The sequence below is a fragment of the Mesoplodon mirus genome (assembly GCF_964341445.2).
Source record: "Mesoplodon mirus genome assembly, chromosome: 7".
Classification (NCBI taxonomy): Eukaryota; Metazoa; Chordata; class Mammalia; order Artiodactyla; family Ziphiidae; genus Mesoplodon; species Mesoplodon mirus.
This window is the reverse complement of record NC_138983.1, coordinates 12,292,840-12,299,014: the sequence shown is the minus strand read 5'-3', so window position 1 is coordinate 12,299,014 and position 6,175 is coordinate 12,292,840.

The window sequence follows — 6,175 nt, the reverse complement described above, 5'->3', positions numbered from 1 at the left end:
TTTGGGGAAAAAAAAAAATTTATTAAAAAATTCTATTATTTTATCTTCTGTAAGATTTGTTGGCTCAGGTCCTCAAAAGTGGGAGGAGGGGGCTTCCCTGGTGGCGCAGTGATTGAGAGTCCGCCTGCCGATGCAGGGGACACGGGTTCGTGCCCCGATCCCGGAAGATCCCACATGCCGCGGAGCGGCTGGGCCCGCGAGCCATGGCCGCGGAGCCTGTGTGTCCGGAGCCTGTGCTCCGCAACGGGAGAGGCCACAGCAGTGAGAGGCCCGCGTACAGCAAAAAAAAAAAAAAAAAAAAAAAAAGTGGGAGGAGGGCTTAGAACCATCAGGCTTTCAGGGCCAGGAGGGTTAGAAAAAGGGGAACCATTTCATGCTATCAAAGTGCTTCTTGCTGTTTTCCCATGACAAGAAGCTGAAGCCTCAGGAACAGAGTTGTGACCCTGGAGTCCCAGGCAGGACAGGTGAAATCTGAGAGCCAGGAGTGGGTGCTAATGGCACCTCACCTCCTCATTTGTCCAGGAGAAGCAGCTACAGACGACCCTGAGTTGTCTATGCCTGAGGATCTAAGCCTGGGGAAGGCCTCCAGCCTGGCTAACCGTTCTCTCTGAGGCTCTGTTCCTTCAGGAAGGGAGAGCAGTTCCCTCTTTCCCCTGCAAGGAGTAACATGGTCACAGCCATGGTCACAGCCAGCCCAAACATGACTTTGGATAAATCTGAAAAAGGCACCTCTTCCTCAGGGGAACCCAGCCCCATATCACAGCAAACACTAGCAAACAGAGCATAAGGCTGGATTTCAGCTCACACTTGCCCCCTCAGCTGATTGCCCTTGTGCAGTGTACAGCCTGCACAGCTGTACACAGCAACCTTGTAGACAAATGGTCTCTTTCCCTTGGCTCCTGTGAGGTAGACGTCATCAGGGAGGAATCAGGTCAGAGAAGCAGTTCTCCAAGCAGGTTAGAGGAGAAATCAAGGGGCTAGGGTGATCAGAGGGACAAGAATCACAAGCTGGGGTGTCTTGCTGGCTTGAGGTGTGATCAGAAGCTTCATCTTTCCAGTGTGTGGAGGACAGGCTGGGGAAAGGGAAGAGCCCTGGCTAAGAAGGACTTGGTTGAGTCTCATCCAACAGAAGCAACTGGGGAGACATTTGATGGTTTAAATTTAGGGTTAAAAAAAATCTAACTTGGGATCTGGGGGATGGAAAGAGAGGGTACCTGGGTGCCAGGGCTCAAGGATGCTGAGATTCTGTGGCCCTGGCCAGACAAGTCAGAAGGATAGTGGGGAGAGGAGGCAGAAACGGGACAGAGTGAACATCTAAGGCCTGAAGCTGGTGGACTTTGGATCAAGATGTGGGGTTGGGGTGGGGGGATAGTGCCCCCCAAGTCTGGGGTCTCATGGGGGCCTGTGTCAGGATGGCTTTGAGGAGAGTAATGAGGGGGGCTAGGGGGCCAGCCAGGCAAGAGCTCTGAAGGAGGGATTGCTGGGGCCTGGGCAGGGGGAGGAGGGAAGATGCTGGGAACTCAGAAGCAGGCAGTCCAGGTCACAGAATTTTCGTTGTGAAATATTCATGGGCCTTTGGTCCAGATGCTATTTCAGAGCAGTGAAAGCAAGCGGAGTGTGTGAGCCTCAGGAAGAAGCCTACAGCAATGCCACTTTCCCCCACCCCCGCCCAGACAGACCCACGGACGCCCATCACGTGCACACCCACACACGCTCTCTCACACACACTAACACAGAGCGGAGCTAGAGAGCACGTGCAGGCATGCCAATACCCACGGGTCCCACACACAGAGGGATGCACCCCCAAATACCGACACGCATGTGCAGCTGCTCACATGGGTCCCCGCCCATGACATGTCACACACACGGACCCCAGCCTCTCCAAACAACCCAGACTGATAACCCTGAGCCACACACCCTGAAATAGGAGGGACTTTCAAGGCCATCCAGTCCAAACCCCACCACTGCTCCGAGGGGGGCAACGGAGGCCCAGAGATGGGAAGTGATGTGTCCAAGACTTCCCAGCCCTGAAAGGAACAAAACTCATTCACCTCCTGCATCCTGAGTGTATACCCACATGCTGAGTTCTCTCTGTCTGCCTGACACCAGTGGTAGTTAACTCCTCCCTTTCTTTGATGTCCTGTCTCTGCTCGCTCACCCAGCCCCCTCGCAGCCCCCATCCAGCCCTTCCTTTCCATTCCTCCTGCTACCTCCCTGCTTCATCTCATTACCTCATGCCTAGAATATAGAAGAAAATAGCAATAACCTCCTCTCTGGTTTTCCTCCATTCACTCTCTCTCTCCCTCCCACTCAACTGGCCCCTGTTGGCCAGATTCATGTGACCAAAGTTTGCATTATGTCATTCTGTTACTCAGGAACGTACAATGGCTCCCTATTGCCTACAGGTTAAAGATAAAACACCTTAGCAAAGCATCAAAGATCCTTTAGAGTCTGGTCCCAACTGCCTTTCTAGCTTTCTCTCTCGTGGCCTCCTCCCAAACCTTCACTCCAGCTAGAAAGATTGTATCATGCTGGCCATCAGTTACCATGTACTTGAAACCCACAAACCTACTTTGAACCCTCCCCCAAATTCCTCAATCTCCCCCAAACTAGGAGCCTTCTCCCCCTGTCCTCAGATGACAGACTCCAGAGCCCTTCCCCAAGGCCAAAACTGCATCTCCGGGACCTTATCCATGGGGTTCTTTTCCTGTCCTTCAAAGCTTCGGTAGAGGCTCAGGTTAGGGCTCCCTCATAGGAGATAGCTACCCTCCACTGGCCACCTCGGGTATCACAGCCAGGCTGAGTTACCCTAAACTGAGAGTGAGTATCTGCCTGGGGAGAGGAATAGGACGCCAGATGACAAGGTTTATAAGCCCTGAAACCTCTAAGGTTCTTATACTCAGAGTGGGGGGAGGGTTCTCAGCTCTGCTTTCTCAGCTGCTGGCTCCTGACTTTAGCTCCCTAATCCATGAGAGAACCCCCCTCCTGTGAAATACGGACTCGGGGGCTCCCAGGACACTGCTGAAGGGAAATTTGCCCACCAGGATCAGAGAGGCCACCAGGCCAGGGACAGTCCAGGTGGCAGACCCAAGGTCCAGCTGGGGTCAGGTTTCTATATGAATTTTTAATGCTTCCAGCCAGACTTGTCAGATGTTCCGAAACCCGAGCATCTCCTTTCATCTCTGTACAGGATGCCCTTCCCCAACCCCCCTGCCCCAGGGGGTAGGGCAGGGAGGGGAGGCCTGGGTCAGCTACCCAGCAGCCTCTTGAGAAATGATCTGGGGGAAATAGAAGGGTGAAGGACCTATAGCTATTTTCCCACTTACTGTGTGACCTTGAGCAAGTCACTTAACCTCTCTGAACATTCCTTGTTTTGTTTTGCATGTATAACCTGGGGGCAATAGCGCCTGCCTCAATTGAGTTGTTGTGGGGAGTACGTGCAATAGCCCGTGGAAAGGTGGCCTGTATGTTTGCTGTCACCCTTATCTTTCCTCAAGCCCTGCCTCCCTCCTGTTTTCTTCCTACCCCAGAGGTAGGTGCTTTGCCTCTTTCTTTTGGAGGTGGGGACTTTGGCTCTGCCCTTACTCCCTAAGATCCAAACCGCCTACCCCAAGATTCTTTGGCCTTCTTAGAAACTTCAGATGAGGTGGGGGAAGGGAAGTGAGAGAGGAAGATGGATGGAGCAGCTGAGGCAGACGGGAGGGAAGAAGGCAGCAGCGAGAGGAAGGGTAAGACCCTGCTCAGAGAGAGAACAGCCAGGTGAGACTCACTCTTTCTTTCTCCTTTCTCCCCCCCTTCCTCCCTTCCTTCCCTCCTTTCTGGCACCTTCTCCATCCCCTGGTATTCTCACACCGGAAGCAGAGATGGCCATACAGAACAGAGGTGAGGTCAGGAGCATGGAGGAGGGGTGGGGGGCTGTTGATGAAGACTTGTCCAGTCTCTCCAGCCCACCAATTCCCTGCACCATGTTTCTGAAAATGAAGGTCTTTTATATCTGATTTAGGTGGGAAACTGCTAAGATGCAGATCCCTGAGCCCCTGAACCAGATCTCTAAGGGAGCCCTGGGATCTGCATTTTAACATGTAGGGGTGGGTTATGAAGCTCTCTAAAGGCTGAGAAACACCTCCTCAAAGGTGGGGTGGTCCTTGGGGGGGGCAGAGGGGAGAAAGCAAAGGAAAAAAAGTTAGATTCCCTCCCCTCTCCCACTCACTTGGTGGAAGTTACAGACAATACTCTTGCAAGGAGAGGGTGACGCCAGGGATGGCGAAAAAGGATGGAGACAGATGGGGGAGGGGGGATGCAGTGAATGTGACACCCAATGTAAGCAGCCACAAGCGGAAACAGTCACTTGCACGTTGCCCCCACCTTCGTGGCGATCTGAGACCCTGAATTTCTGGTCCCGGGATGTGGAGACTCTAGAAGCGTCCCCTGTTTCTGGGGCGTAGGGTCAAGGAGGAGCCCTCATCTTCAGAGACCAGCGGCCCTCCCCGGAGGTCCCACGCAGCGATAAACGGATACACATCTACCCATCACTCCCCCGGCCGGAGCCCTCCTGCCCTCCTCTCGGATCCAGCGTCCGTCAGGCCTTCTTCTCCTTCCACCGGCCCTCCCCAGCCCCCGTCCCAGCTCATCTGCATAAAGTTCCAATTAACACGTTTTCCCTCAGCTATTTACGATCCCTGAACTCGCTCCCGGCTCGGGAGCCCGCTTCCCGCCGCCCCCTCGCCCCTCGGAGTGTGGCCGCATTAATCCTTGCGACCCGCGCAGCTCCCTGCGGCCTAGACCCCGCCGGCTTGGCCCGCGCCGGGAGTCGAGGGGGTGAGGGGCGCGGCCCGGGGGGACGGCGGGGTCGGCCGGAGGCAGAGGCCGGGGCTCTCCGGGAAAAAGGCAGGCGCTTGCCCGCCCCTCTTTCTGGGAAGAGATGGGGAGGGGGGCTTCTCCTGGGAGACTCGGGGCGTCGAAATTCCTCGTTCCTCATCCTGCGGCCCCCGCACCCCTCCTCCTCCCCGCCACGTACCCTCTCCCCTCCCCAGCCATCTGTTCCACTCGGCAGCGCCGCGGCAAACACGGCTGCAGCTCGCTTCCGCCCCTGCCCAGCCCCCTCCCCAAGCTCCCCACCCCGGGAACGGGGAGGGAGGACACACCCCTCCCCCAGGAGGCCGAGATCTCTGCCTGCACCTCCCACCCGGTCCCACGCCCCAGCTGGGCAGGGGCAGCGTCGAGACCCCCTCCTTCAGCCTCGAGGGTCAGTGGGGCAGGGATAACGCTTGAAAGGATGTTCGGCGAAGGAGGGCAGAGCAAGCCAGGGTAGGGGTCTGGAGGTCGAGACCCAGCAAAGGGCAGACTAGTGGGTAAGGGGTGTGTGTGGAGGGGTGTCGGGGTTCCCTTCCTGGCTCGCCGCCGGCTCCCTCCCTCCCACCCCGTCCCAGCCGCAGCCACGCAGCGCCGCCTGCTGGGCACACCGAGCACCCGGCGCACACGCCTTGCTTCCTCCGCCTGCCCCACTGCTGTTCATCGCTTGTGACCAACTTCCACCAGACTGTAGGGAAAGTCAAGGTCCGGGACGGAGAGTGTAGTGAGACCAGGGCAAGGCCTCTGGGAACCCGTCCAACCCGTTGGTGGGTGCTGTCCAGTTCTGGTTTTGTAGTTTGCGAAAAGGGCACAGTGCTGCAAGCCAGGAGTCTGGGCTCAGAGCAGCCTGGTCTCTGCTGTGTGACTTTGTCAAGTCTCCAGACCCCTCTGGGCATCTATAAAATGGGCGGGTCAGTCTGTTTTATCAATTCCTAAAGACAGTTTAAGACAAAGGGAGGGCTTATCTGTAATACTGTCTTCCAGGGCTAAAATCTGGGGGTTCTCCAAGGGTTTTTTTGGTGTGTGGGGGGGGGGTGGGGGAGGATAAGGCTTTTGTGGTTACTCCCAACCCTGAGAGGGCAGCAGAAAGTTGAGCTCAGAATCTTGGGACCTCCTTTCTGCCGCTGACTGCCTTGGCAGACCTGTGGTTAGGACTCAGCAGTTAGAATGCCCAGGTTCCAAGCTCAGCTCCACCACCTACCAGCTGTGTGCCCTTGGGTCTTGTGCCTTAATCTGTCTGAGCTTTCCTCAATCTACGAAACAACCCGAAGACACCGACTTCTACAGTTAGGATGAAATGAGATACCTGTGTAGCTAGGACAGG